The sequence below is a fragment of the Eublepharis macularius genome, chromosome 6, assembly GCF_028583425.1.
Source record: "Eublepharis macularius isolate TG4126 chromosome 6, MPM_Emac_v1.0, whole genome shotgun sequence".
Lineage (NCBI taxonomy): Eukaryota > Metazoa > Chordata > Lepidosauria > Squamata > Eublepharidae > Eublepharis > Eublepharis macularius.
The window spans coordinates 115,431,465-115,445,589 of NC_072795.1; the positions used below are offsets into that span (position 1 = coordinate 115,431,465).

The window sequence follows — 14,125 nt, forward strand, 5'->3', positions numbered from 1 at the left end:
AAAGATATAAAAACAAAATCATTACATGAACCTTTGGACACGAGAAGGGATCTTTCCCCCAGGCAGTTTTCTTGACCTGAAACAGCCTCAGGAAGCTGTTATTTCCTTGAAACTTATATCATATGTAACCATCATCAGTACATACAAGTTTCCCCAGATGGCAAACAGCAGTTCCTCAGTAGTTTCATATTTGGAAAATGGCATGAGAGAGAGGCTGAAGCCCCTTCTCTTCTTAACCACTATCTGAAATGAATTGAGCCCTCATGCATCTAGGAATTGAGTTCACATATGGGAACTCCCAGAATATATCTGTACAAAGACCATATAGGGACCATGCAGACTTTGTAATGTGAATCAGCCCTGAATCTACACAATCCTATTGTAAAGGAGCACATGATCCATTGTGTGGTGGGTCCATGTAAAAATGGACATTATGCATGACCCCAGTATCTTTGGACCTTCTATTCGTAGGTAGAATTGCCACCATCTGGGGGAAGGGGGTTAACTTTTGGTAACACTAATGGACTGATTGCAGCAGACTAATCCTGGGTCTCTGCTGCTGGGGGTGAGCATGTATGTTACAGAGAAATATCCCTAGGAGGGAGACCCTGGTAAATCCCTTCTGTCTCCAGCAAGGCACAACTATTTCTCCTCCTTCATCTGTTCTATAAATGAGCTGAGTAGCTGGCTTATGGGAGAAGTTTCACACAAAGTCTCACAGAACTAAGATACAGTTTTTAAAAAGCTTGTTCTAAGCACGTACAAGTGAAGGAATTGGGAAAGGGAAATACAAAATTCAGAAGTACTGCTTCTCTCTAATTCAAAGCATACATGGACTCTCTGGGTTTTTTGCTTTCTTTGCAAGACAAGCCAAGTGTTCTGACGTTCATAGCTGAAGCAGACAAAGACCTCTCTTCCTGCTTATCCCTATTTTGAAGGTTACATAAGAAAGAGAGAGTTCATCTTTGGTCAATTAAAAAATGGGACTTTTGCAAATGATCACTCCAGAAAGATTCAGACTAATGAAGTATTTCCCCAGTACTTCTGAAGTTGTGTGTAGTAGAGCTTGGAGTAGGGGCAAAAGCAGCGGGTGGGCTCCTAAAGTCCTTTGGGCTGTATGCTCCAGAGGTGTTAGATGCCGAGAGGATGTCCCTGAAATGAGCTGTCAAGTGTAGATTGCTTTTCCTTTATTCCTGCCCACCCATCATGAGACTTGACAAGACTAACTACATGTCAAATCCTTGAGGTTTATGGCTTACCTGACTTGCCCCAACTTGCGAAATTCAGTTCTAGTGAGCTAAGGTCATTGTGCTGACCTGGATGTCCCAGGTTAGCCTGATCTCATTCAATCTCAGAAGCTAATCAAGGTCAATCCTGGTTAGTACTTGGTTGGGTGACCACCAAGGAAATCTAGGATTGCTATACAGAGGCAGGCAATGGCAAACCTCCTTTTTTAGTCTCTTCTTGCCTTGAAAACCCTACAGGGTCACCATAAGTTGGCTGCAGCACTTTCTAATACCACCACAAAGGTCCTTTCAACACTGACCTTTCTTACAACTAAACAGCAAGTGTTCATTCATTATACTTATATGTTATGTTTGTCACACAACATATCAACACGAGCCAGAAAAACTGCTGTTCGAGTTAACATGTAGATTTAATTCTTTGATCTAATATGATGTTGATTTTTTTTCACCTTGGCAGATTAAATGACTCTCTACTACTCAATCAGTGGAAGAAGTGTCTGTTGTTAGGCATATCAGGTAAGTTGAAGCTGAATAATTTTTTGCTAAGACATCAAAAGGTAACCAAGAAACTGAATCCAGGATAAGGCTATACAAACAGAATCAGACTTGATTCTGAATAGTTATGGATCACTAAGGTCAGGAGGAATTAGATCACCCCCCCCTGTTTCTTTCTCCCATACAGGTAAATTATTGTTATTTATTCCTATGTGAAAAATGTGAAGTGCTGCCTTTGCACCTTGTAGCTGACAATATATAGATACATAGAAACACAGAGCTGGAAGGAACCCCAAGGGTAATCTAATCCAATCCCCTGCACAATGCAGGAAATTCACAGCTTCCCCACCCCCTTCCCAGTGACCCCTGCTCTATGTCCAGAGAAAGGCAAAACACCTTCAGGAGCTCCAGCCAGTCTGGCCCACAGAAGAATTCCTTCCTGCTCCCAAAGTGGTGATTGGCATTACCCTGAGCAGGTAAGGGCCACGAGAGTCTAGCACTGCCTCATCCCTTCATGCTCTCTCTCTTGATCTGCGTACATTCATATCGAGTCATAGAATCGTTATTGCTGTCAGATGACTAAATAGACTCTTCTTAAACATCTTCAAGGAAGGAGATCCCACCACCTCCCTTGTTCCAGTGAAGAACTGCTTTAACTATAATGTATAGCTGAAAACTCTTTTGCTTTCATTTTAACCCATCGTTTCTTGTCCGACCCTCTGGGGAAACAGAAAACAACTCCGCTCCATCCTTTATGTGACAGCCCTGCCTACTCTCCAGGCTAAACGTAACCAACTCTTTCAACTTGATCTCCAGACCCCTCAATCATCTTTGTTGCCCTTCTTTGGACACATTGCAGCTTGTCAACATCCTTCTTAAACAGTGATGCCCCAAACACAGTACTCCAAGTGAGATCTAAATCGTGTGATTTGGACACTATACTTCTATTGATACAGCCTAAAATTGCATTTGCCTTTTTAGCTACTGCCTTGCACTGCTGACTCAAGTTCAGTATCTGATCTACTAAGACCCCTAGATGCTTTTCACATGTACTGCTACAACTCTCCCCTATCCTATAATTTGATTTTTCTTACCTAAATGCAGAACTACTATGCTACAAGGATTATATGTATTGGAGTGCAATATACATGCTCTTCACGCCAACCATAAAGAAGGATATTTGCCTAGAATTTATTAACAGCCTTATGAACATTGTTTTATTGGGCAAACTCAGACCGTTTCTCTGCTTCGAGTATTGGTGAACAGAGCAAGAATGTGCAGAAGTGGTGGTAATAGGGATGATCCTCATCCTGCCCTTTAAACTTGATGGACATTCGACTAATTTTAAAATAAATAATGCAATCTTTGAATATATAAATCTTTGTAAGATTTATATATATTCATCCTGAAGGGCGGTATATAAATCGAATGTTGTTGTTGTTATCCTGGACATACATTCAAATCCATACCTCACTCCCCCATTTTCTTTCCTTCCTTATGGTCAACATGATGAAAACTGCGTCAACATTTAATACTGTGGTATTTTTAAGAGCTGAAGTTACAATTTGCTAGGAAAGACTATCAGCAGTTCAGCGAGATTAGCACCTTAAAGGCAAAAAGAGCTTGCACTCTTGAAAGTTCATATCCTGAAAATCTAGTAAATCTTTAAGGTGGACAGTTCTACTGCAGACTAAAACAGCTACCCACCTTAAACGAACTTCAATTCAGTGTGTCATGAAATTGTGTCGAGTCAATTTTTTTGTTTCTATAGGACCCGAAGGCAAAAAGAATTTTTTAAAAAAGAAATCAGTTCTTTACCTTGAAGTGGGATTAAAACAGTGCTAGGGTGCCCTCACGTGTTCTTCCTGCAGATTGCAGATAAAATACAGCAATTAAGAGCTCTGGGATGGAAATCGGTGGCCCTATCGTAAAGTAGAGCTTCAAAGCAGTTGTGACAAGGGATCTGTGTGGGTAAGGAAAAAATTGTTTTCCTTGAGCACCACTGGGAGCAGAACAAAAGTAACAGCCTTACTTTATAAGAAGATAAATTAGGGAAACATTTTGGATGAGTGGCACTGCAGATGCTGTTACAAGGCTCAAAACAATGTGAATTTAAGAAGCACCATAAGATAAAAATATTTTTCTATTCCCGTAGAAATAATGCTAAAATATTGCAAGGCCTTAAGGTATAGTGGCTCTGATTTTTCTCAAAACTTGCTTTGCTAAGATTTTTCCTGCAAGTGGGTGTGCATGCCATGTGGAAGGGAAGGTGAACATTTTTGACCCAACAGTGTTACTGTTGCCGTCTTCTGATGCCCATCATTTTCTCTGCTGCACCACTGGAAGTTTTTTTCTGGCTAAAGTGGTAGTCACTTTATCACTATAGCATTCTGGTGTGGTGTGTGGCGACTGCAAGGGGATGGCCAAGCATAGCATGGACAAAATGGTCCAAGGCCACTGTGAATGGTTATGCATTCTCACCAGCAGTGAATCCACAACAGAGAACGATCACCACGTGGCTGCAGCCAAAGACAGCTGTTGTGCTTCTAACAGGTGAAGCACAGGGGAGTTTTATAAACATTACTTCTGAAGTTCAAAATGTAACTGCTCGTATCAGACTTAATCTCAGTGATTCACCATTGGAAACTATATACATAGTTTTAATCCTAAAGCAAAGCCCTGAAGAACAGCAAGGAATTCATTCACCATTCACAAGAGAGAGTTGAGAGAAAGATAATGGTCATCGGTGGGAGTTCAGTTGGACTTCTTCAAGACTTCCCCCTCATGGGACTCAGAACAGGTGCCATAGGTACCTTTCTACCATGCCCTGCCTGTCTCTGCACCATTCCCTTGCCCTGCTTCATATAGCTGGTGTGGGCAGCTTGACTGCTGTGGGATGCTTAATGCTCTATGGTACATCTTGTTCCTGTGCACACAGCTAGGTGAGAGGTCAGAGAAGTGCTCCTGAGTGTGGCAACTCCCAAGCACAGCTCAAGTTTTGCCCTATCAGACTTCATTATGAAGGATGAGCTGCGAGCTGCCTCATGCTGATCAGGTGTCTTACAAAATGATGACGTTCATCATTTCAGCTAGCAATCTCCCATGCACGATCTCCCCCCTGCATTCTGGGGCTTCATTATTATTGGAAATAGTTAATTACCACTGTCTGTTCTCATTTGCCCAACAACATTGTGTTTTATCTGTCCCTGCCCATTTCCTCTCATGCAAGCTTTGGGGCTTATTAGGGCCTAGCTATACAATGGACATGATGAGAGCTAGGTAGGAGGTCCCCCAACCCGACATGAAGCCACACATGCCATCAGGGGACTCGCCTTACAAAGAGTCCATTGCTCAGTGTGGCTAAGATCATCCTGAGGAGAAATGGTTGTGGGCATGTGGCACACCTATTTCCCCTTTTATTGGGCTCCATGAGTCCTGGGATTGTGTGATTGAGGATATGTGAAGCCTGCAAAAGGCAATTTCCCCACAATTTCCACTAGGGAAAATGGTACAGGAGGGAAGGCAGAAACCCTTCCTCTCCCCTCAGTGTTTGGAGCCACACCAAGCAACGCTGCTCTTTGTAAAGTGAGTCCCTCAATGGTGCATGTAACTGCCATTGGGTTGGGAGACACCCAGCCTGGCTCACATCATATCTATTGTATAGCTAGGCCCTCAGATGCCAGAAGTGAGATGAGAGGGTGCGCAACCTTAAGACTCTTGCCCTCTCTCCCTCTCCCTTGCAAGAGCATACTTGGGTACCCCTTGGATAACCCCTACTCCCTTCTAGTGTGAACTGCACACTGAAGGCAGCTGGGGATGGGAACTGTGCTGGAGGTGGGGAGTGAGCTTAATCTGCCAGAGACACAGCTGTAGCAAAATCTACACATTTATTGAACAGCCTCAGGAACACTGAAAGGAGGTCAGATAAATTACATTGCCACTTCTTTGTATCTTCGCAGGCTATACTGAGAGACCACAGTGTTACTGCATGCCTATGAGAGGGTCAACGATGCTGGCTGAACAGCCATGTGATCAGCATATCATGGTGCATGAGCTGGACTGGAATGAGAGGTAGCAATACCACAGCAGAGCAGCGAGGTTTCACTGCAACTATTGGTCATGCTGTAAGCTCAGCTGGTGGTTGGCATACTGGGAATGCACTCCTTCATGGGTCTGGCCTTTTGAATGGCTGCCTGCACAGAGACCAAAGAGACACAAGAGTAGTAGTGAGTTTTGTTCTGGACTGACAGCAAAGAGCAGGCAACTGCCAGAGCTCTCTGTGTGGTGCTCAGGCAGCTCTTGCAGTTTCCTCCCCATTTTGGAGCAGGCCCCCACTTGGTGGGCTGCTCCAGTTGTGGCATAACCAAGGGATTTAGATATCCCTTTGTGGGAGTAGCAGTGGAATGGTGTCTGTACTATCTGCTGTGGAGCTCAAGGCAACAGGCACCACAGGTGTTTGGCCAACAGTTGCACAAGTGAGAGAAGTGGAGCCAGTAGTGACCCCAGTTTGCATCTGTGTGCCCTGTGTTTGCCCACCTGCAGGGGAGGGGAATGACTCCAGCATGATATTGTGCTGACAGTATGGTACTGGGGTGACAGCTTTTCTACCAGGCTCCCCACTTCCAGCACTGTATACACCTACAGTTAGTTGTGAGGGTCAGGGTAATTGAAGCAATACTCAGAGAGGGGGCAGCAGTCTCAGGTGGTGGCAGGGACTTCCCCTACCTTTACTTACCAGTGTGGGGTGTGTTGTCCTTGCACCCTCCACTGGTGTCTGAATTCTGTGTGGGAGTTTCTGCAGGGGTCCTGAGCAGAACAGTGTTAGTCAAATGCAGTAACAATGTTTGTTCTGTCCCTTGGCTGTTGTGTGTCCTCTTTGTGGAGCTAAGTACTCTTGATGCCTATTGCCATAGTGCAAGGCTGTGTGTCCTAAGTGTGTACAACATAGGTCAGACACATACACCCCCATGCTATGTGCCCTGCCATCTGAGCTAGGAGTGTCCTGGCTAGGATTTATATAGGGCTGGGGGAAGGGGCTACTGACTTAAGTTGGCATCCTAATCTGCACCAGTGCTTGGGGAGTTATACAGGACTATTTTCCCCTTGCATAGGCTCCTAAGAGATTGATCTGAGCTACGCCAGGTTGGCAGTTGAGTAACATACCAGCTTAGAAACCTGACGAAATTCTGTTCCACTCCAAACATGCTCTGATCTGTCCAGTTCTGCACTGGCATAATGGTTACACTGGCACAATGCTGGCAGGGTTTACACCAGTATATGTCCAAGAAATGCCATCCTAAGCCACATCTTATGCTTGGGCTGGTAGGGACATACTATAATTTTTGGAAAATAGAAAAGAGTCCAGTAGCACCTTTAAGATGCATCTGAGGAAGAGAACTGGATCGTCTTCGTCCTTCTGTGCAGCCCCACATTGGGACTGTGCAGGCGCAGGCCAGCCGCGGAAAAGATTTTTCTAGCTTTTAGAGATGTGAAGGGGACGTTCGGATCCACCGCGCATGCGCGCTGGTGTTCCCGCCAATTTTGAATGCATATATATCCGAATGTCCCCGGCATTCCCTCAGTTCCTTTTTCGCTGCCGTCGAAAAGGTTCTTATTGTCTAGCGTTAGTTGTCTCTCAGCGTCTCTTCGGAGTTCTTTGGTCGTTTTCTTCTGCTATTCGGTATTTTCCTGTGTCCATCTGCGGGAGATACCGTTTGAAATGTCTCAGACATCTTTATTTAAAAAGTGTCTGAAATGCGGAACGAAAATGCACACTCGGATGGCCATGAGCTCTGTCTCATCTGCCTGGGCGAGGGGCACGTCGTGGAGCGTTGTGCGGTATGCATGTCTTTCACCCCGAAAGCGAGGAGCGATCGAAAGGCCAGGCTCCGTGCCTTCTTGTGGGATGCCAACCTTCTCCCCCCCAAGCCATCGGGCTCATCGGGAGATAGGCCCTGCTCCGCTGCTCCGTCACCGGCGCCGTCTTGTAAGTCGCCAGAGCCACTCCCATCGGAACCGACGGGGCAACCCGTTCCGGAGGCCCGATCTGACTCCAGTTCCGTGGATCGTCCTTCGAGCCGGAAGGCCAAGAAGCGTCCGTCATCCAAATCGAAGCCCTCGTCCAAACCTTCGGCCACAGAGGCTTCTTCGGAGCCCCCGCCTAAAAAGGCCAAGGCCAAGTCAAAAGCCAAGGGCCGTGCACCATCCCCGGCTCCAACTGTGCCACCCGGTACTCCGCCCAGACTGGTCCTGATAGCTGACGATGTGGTGAGTCTCCACACCCCGTCACCTCCTTGCACGCCTCCTCCGTTGGTTCCGGAGGAATTCCTGCCGTTCCCGCTTTTCTCGGAACCGTATCAGCCATTCGAGCGTTCCCTGCCGTCCGCCCCGGCGCCTTCGGAGTCCTCCGTTCCGATGCCGTCCACCTCGTCGGTTCCGGCACCATTTCGCTGGCCTGCCCCGGTGCCCGCTCCTCTACCTCCTTGCCAGTCTGTCCCGGGGGTAGGGAACATGGCCTCCTGGCAGGATTTCGTGGCCTGGTTCCAGCAGTCCGTGCCCTTCCTGCAGCATCCTTCGGTTCCGCAGCCTTCCGTTCTGGCTCAGCCGATTGTGCACCCTGCGCCTGCTCCTCCTGCGGCTAGCGTGCTGGTCCATTCCTCGGTTCCTGCGCCTCGTCCTTCAGCCCCAGTTGATCGCCGGACTTCGGTTCCGACGCAAACCCCGGCAGAATTTTCAGATTCCGAGGATGAGGAGGGCCTGGCTTCCCCGTCAGAATACTCTTCGGATGTGGCTTCTGACCCTTCCCCGGATGACACCGTGGGTGAGCTTCGTTCGTCGTCCCCAAACGACGACTACAGAATGTTCGCCGAGCAGATGGTGAGGATGGCCGCTGCGCTGGAGATAGACGTTTCCTCCACGACTTCCAAGCCCAAAAGCAAGCTGCTAGAGGCGCTGTATTCTGGGTCCCCCGCGTCGGTGGCGTTCCCCCCTGTGGAGGATTTTGTTGACAATGCCCTTGCGCTCTGGCAGTCACCGGCGTCCCTGCCGCCGACGGCAAAGAAGGTCGAGAGGTACTACCGCCTGAAGCAGGACGATTGCCCGTACCTCTTCACTCACCCTAAGCCCTCTTCTATCGTGGCAGAGGAAGGTCAGGCTTGGTTCCGATACGGTTCCTCTTCGGCTCCGGCAGACCGGGAAGGCAGGAAGCTGGATGGCATGGGCAGGAAGATCTACTCATCCGCGTCCTTGGGATTCCGTATAGCAAATTTCCAAGCTATAATGGGATCCTATAATTTATTCCTGTGGAGAAGGCTGTCCTCTTACCTCTCCGACCTCCCGGAGGATCGCCGCCACCTGGTTAAGGCCCTCCAAGCCGAGGCCATGAAGCTGTCAAAACAGCAGATGACAGCTGGCAAGGACGCCGCCGACTCTGCAGCGCGAGCGATGGCGACTTCAGTGGTCCTGCGTCGGCACGCCTGGCTCCGGTCCACGGCCCTGCCGCCAGAGAAGAAGGCGAAAGTGGAGGATTTCCCGTTCAAGGGGCCCCAGCTCTTCTCGGAGAAGACGGATGAATCCCTTTCCCTGATGAAGAAAAATCAGCAAACGGCCAAGTCCCTGGGAGTCGCCCCCTCAGCTCAGCCGTCGGGTCCGAGGTATCGTTATGGTCGGTTCCGATCCTACCAGACCCCTTATCAGCCTTACCAGCAGCGTCAAGGGCGGTTCTTCTCGGGCCAGTCCTATGGTCACCGATCCTATTCTACCCAGCAGCGTCATTCATCCAGGTGCTCCGGCCGGTCCAAGGGCAGGCAACAGCCCTCTTCACCCAAGCCTTCAACCTCCGTGCAGAAGCCCTCTGTCTTCTGACTAAGCCTGAACGCTCCCCTGTTGGCCTCTGAGGACACTCCCTCTACTGCCCGGTTCTTGGACAGGCTTCGGCCTTTTTTGCCCTGTTGGCAACTTGTTACATCTGACACTTGGGTCCTATCTATTGTGGCCCATGGTTAAAAATTGTTATTTGTTGATGCACCTCCCCTTTCTCTCCCTCCCCGTTGTTCTCCATGTTGTGATGTTGTGTTACACAATAATGTTATAGAGTTGGTGAACAAAGGTGCTGTCCGGGTGGTCAATGTCGCTACTTCCCCTTGGGGATTTTATTCGAGGTATTTCCTGGTGGATAAGAAGGATGGAGGTTCCCGGCCCATTTTGGACCTTAGGGGCCTCAACAGTTATTTAAGGGTTGAGAAATTTCGGATGCTGACCCTGGCACGGGTCATAGAGCTCCTGGAGGTTGGCGTTTGGCTAGCTATTCTAGACTTGAAAGACGCCTACTTCCACATCTCCATTTTCGAGGGCCACAGAAAATACCTGCGGTTTGTCTATGGGGATTCTGTGTATGAATATACGGTGTTGCCCTTTGGGTTGGCCTCTGCACCCAGGGTCTTCACGAAGTGCATGGCCACCGTGGTGGCATATCTACGGTCCAGGGGATGCTTTATCTACCCATACCTGGATGACTGGCTCCTGGTGGGACCCTCAGCTGACTCTCTCCAGGCCCATATTGCCCTCACTTTGTCTGTACTGGCTAGGTTGGGCTTGGTGGTTAATGGGGATAAGTCTATCCTAACTCCGGGCACAGCCATTAGGTTTATTGGGGTTCATCTCGACTCTCCACGGGGCAGAGCCTTCCTGCCCCCAGATCGCCTGACCAGGCTTTCCTCCTTAGCCCATCATTTCCTGCATAACCGTTTCCAAACTGCCCTTTTGATCCAAACGTTGTTGGGCCTTATGGCCTCCTCCACAGGGGTAGTTTTTTTCGCACGCCTGCATATGAGGCCTCTGCAAAACTGGTTCGTCTGGAGGTACAACCCCCTCACTATGGGCCAGCATCAGAAGTTCTCCATCCCCAGGGTGGTGCAGCGCTCCCTGGCCTGGTGGACTGTCCCGGAGAACCTGTCCGAAGGTTGTCCTTTTGGCCCTTTCCTGGCAGAGGTCACCGTCTTTACTGACGCCTCCAACTTGGGATGGGGAGGGCGCTGTGGGCAGCTCTCAGCCCAAGGTGTCTGGTCCCCAACTGAGGCATCCATGCACATAAACCTTTTGGAGCTTAGAGCGATCCGTTACTCCCTTGCTTCTTTTGCAGATGTCATTCGGAACAGGAGGGTTCAGGTCCTGTCGGACAATACCACAGCCTGCTATTACCTCAACAAGCAGGGAGGAACAGTCTCGCTCAAGCTCTGCAGGGAAGCAACGACTCTCTGGAAGTGGGCCATGGTCAACAACATCCTTCCCAGGGCCGTTCACATTGCCGGGGAGCTCAACACCGCAGCAGACACACTGAGCAGGGTGTTTCTACCTCAGCACGAGTGGTCCCTCAACAGGGTTTACCTCCACCAGGTCTTCCGATCATGGGGCACACCACTCATCGACCTCTTCGCCACGGCCCACAACAAGCAGGCCCCGCTGTTCTGCTCCCGGGCCGGAGTTGGCCGTCACTCCCTAGGGGATGCTTTTCAGATACCCTGGTCCCCGGGGCTCTTTTATGCCTTCCCGCCCTTTCCGCTCCTGCACAAGGTCCTCTCCAGGATAAGGGCCTTCAACACCCACCGTATCCTGATTGCCCCACAGTGGCCCCGCCAGGATTGGTTCCCGCTCTTACTCTCCCTTTCACAGGGACAGTGCCTAGCACTTCCGCCGGCCCCGGACCTATTGACCAGGGATGGGGTCAGACACCACAATGTGGCAGTTCTGAGCCTGGCTGCCTGGCTCCTGTGCGCTCCGGAGTAGGCCTCTCCTCGGAGGTTCTTAAAGTCATTCTAAATGCCCGGAAGCCATCTACCAGGCTATCCTACCAGAGGAAGTGGTCACGCTTTTCCCGGTGGCTGGCCCCAAAAGGGGTCTCTCCCTTTGATTGCCCCTTACCTATGGTTCTCGACTACCTCCTATATTTGTGCTCACAGGGTCTTGCCTTCTCCAGCATTAAAGTCCACATGGCTGCGATCTCTGCTTTTCATGAGCAGATTGATGGAAAGACCGTTTTTACTCACTGGCTTTCCAAGCAGTTCCTAAAGGGCCTGTTCAAGACCTTCCCTCCTAGGGCCCCGCCGATTCCTCAGTGGAGTCTGTCCCTGGTACTCTCCCAACTGATGCTCCGGCCCTTCGAGCCCCTATCCACCTGTCCCCTGCCCTTGCTCACACAAAAGGTGGCCTTTCTGGTGGCGGTCACGTCCTCTAGACGTGTTGGGGAGCTGTCTGCTCTGAGGTGTGACCCTCCCTTCCTGCAGTTTTTCCCTGGTAAGGTCATGCTCCACACTAGCATGGAGTTTCTGCCCAAGGTGGTCTCCAAATTTCACCTACAGCAAAAGGTGGTCCTCCCTTTTTTCCAACACCCTCATCCCCAGGGGAACGAGCACTACACACATTGGATGTAAAGCGTGCTTTATTGTTTTATTTACATCGCACCAAATGCTTCAGGAAATCTCCTGCCCTGTTTTTGTGTTACTCTGGCCCTCGCAAGGGCTCACCTGCTTCTGCCCAGTCCATCTCTCGCTGGATTGTGTCTACAATTAAACTTTGCTATCAGCATGCTGGAGTCCAGTGTCCCTTGTTGGTTACCGCTCATTCCACTCGAGCGCAAGCTGCTTCTGCTGCCTTCCTGCGAGGAGTGCCGCTCCAGGACGTCTGCCAAGCTGCGACATGGTCCTCTGCAGACACTTTCATCCGGCATTACTCTGTGGACGTGCATGCACGACGTGACTCGGCTGTTGGCACAGCTGTCCTGCAGTCCTTGTTCAAGTAGACACTCACACCCGCCCCCATTGGTGAGATGCTAGTTACTCTCCCAATGTGGGGCTGCACAGAAGGACGAAGACGATAAACAGGGTTTCTCACCTGTAACTGTTGATCGTCGAGTCTCTTCTGTGCAGACACACATTCCCTCCCACCTACCCCGCTGTGAGTGCTTGGTTTCTGAGTTTCTACGGCGGCTCAGGTGAACTGAGGGAATGACGGGGACGTTCGGATATATATGCATTCAAAATTGGCGGGAACACCGGTGCGCATGCGCGGTGGATCCGAACGTCCCCTTCACATCTCTAAAAGCTAGAAAAATCTTTTCCGCGGCTGGCCTGCGCCTGCGCAGTCCCAATGTGTGTCTGCACAGAAGAGACTCGACGATCAACAGTTACAGGTGAGAAACCCTGTTTTTCTCGAAAGCTTATGCTACAGTAAAGTTGGTTAGTCTTAAAGGTGCTACTGGACTCTTTTCTGTTTTGCTACTATAGACTAACACGTCTAACTCCTCTGGATCTATAATTTTTGGGAGGAAAATGAGATAAACTCTCTTTCAGTTTACAAAAGATTCCCTTCTGGCTGCCCATAGGTTATCGTGTGTCGTGGGAATGTAGGCTTGTGGCCGGGCCATATCTCATTCTAGAGCTTCAAAACTACTCCTGCTGTACATACTTGTCCCTTCACTCGTCCCTTGTTAGCAAGGAGAGGAAACATAATCCTATTAGGAAGAAGTTAAGGCAGCTGTTGGCTTTCTTGCTCTTTCTGACAAAGGATGTGCATGCAGTTCAGTAGCACAGCATATATTTTATACACACACATACAGGAAAAGAAGTAAGCTTGAAGGCTGACAGTTGTGGCACAAGCTATCCAGGCACTAGCTATTCACTGCATATGGTATCCTCACATTCATGGCTCTTATTGTACTTTTGATGGTAACAGAAAATTTTGGTAGCACATGGTTTGGGTGTGTGTGGGGGGAGATTTTTAAGAGAGAAAGAGAGCTCATTTTCTGACCAGCTTAATAGTTTTGTTGGAAAAATTGATTTTCCTGGAGGCAGTATTTTTAATAATGTCATAGTAAGGTTCACATCATACATTTTGGAATATACCTGAGAAGGTTGTTGTTGTTGCACCTCTAATAGCATAGAGCATGAATGTAACACACCATATGTCTGTTGACACATGCATTATATACTGGTTCACTAAGACAGGGACTGGCTGCAGGTCTCTACTAGCAAAACTGTGGTGCTGCGCAGGTAGTGAAAATGAATATTCACCTTGATCCCATGCACTTTTATTTGGAAGCAAATCCCACTGATATATTGTCGAAGGCTTTCACAGCCAGAGAACGATGGTTGTTGTGGATTTTCCGGGCTGTATAACCATGGTCTTGGCATTGTAGTTCCTGATGTTTCGCCAGCAGCTGTGACTGGCATTTTCAGAGGTGTGGCACCAAAAGACAGAGACAGTGACACTGAGAGATCTCTGTCTTTTGGTGCTACACCTCTGAAGATGCCAGTCACAGCTGCTGGCGAAATGTCAGGAACTACAATGCCAAGACCACAGCTATACAGCCTGGAAAATCCACAACAACC

At 49.0% G+C, this 14,125-nt stretch overlaps 1 protein-coding gene across 1 annotated transcript in view; it reads left to right on the plus strand.

Annotated features, from left to right (window-relative positions):
- Nucleotides 1-1,728: 1,728 nt before the first annotated feature.
- CTNNA3 (catenin alpha 3) overlaps nucleotides 1,729-14,125 on the plus strand; it is a 1,107,197-nt gene continuing 1,094,800 nt past the window's right edge. Inside the window, exon 1 of the mRNA XM_054983955.1 lies at nucleotides 1,729-1,763. The gene's annotated coding sequence lies outside the window, so the exon portion shown is untranslated. The remainder of the gene's footprint in view (nucleotides 1,764-14,125) is intronic.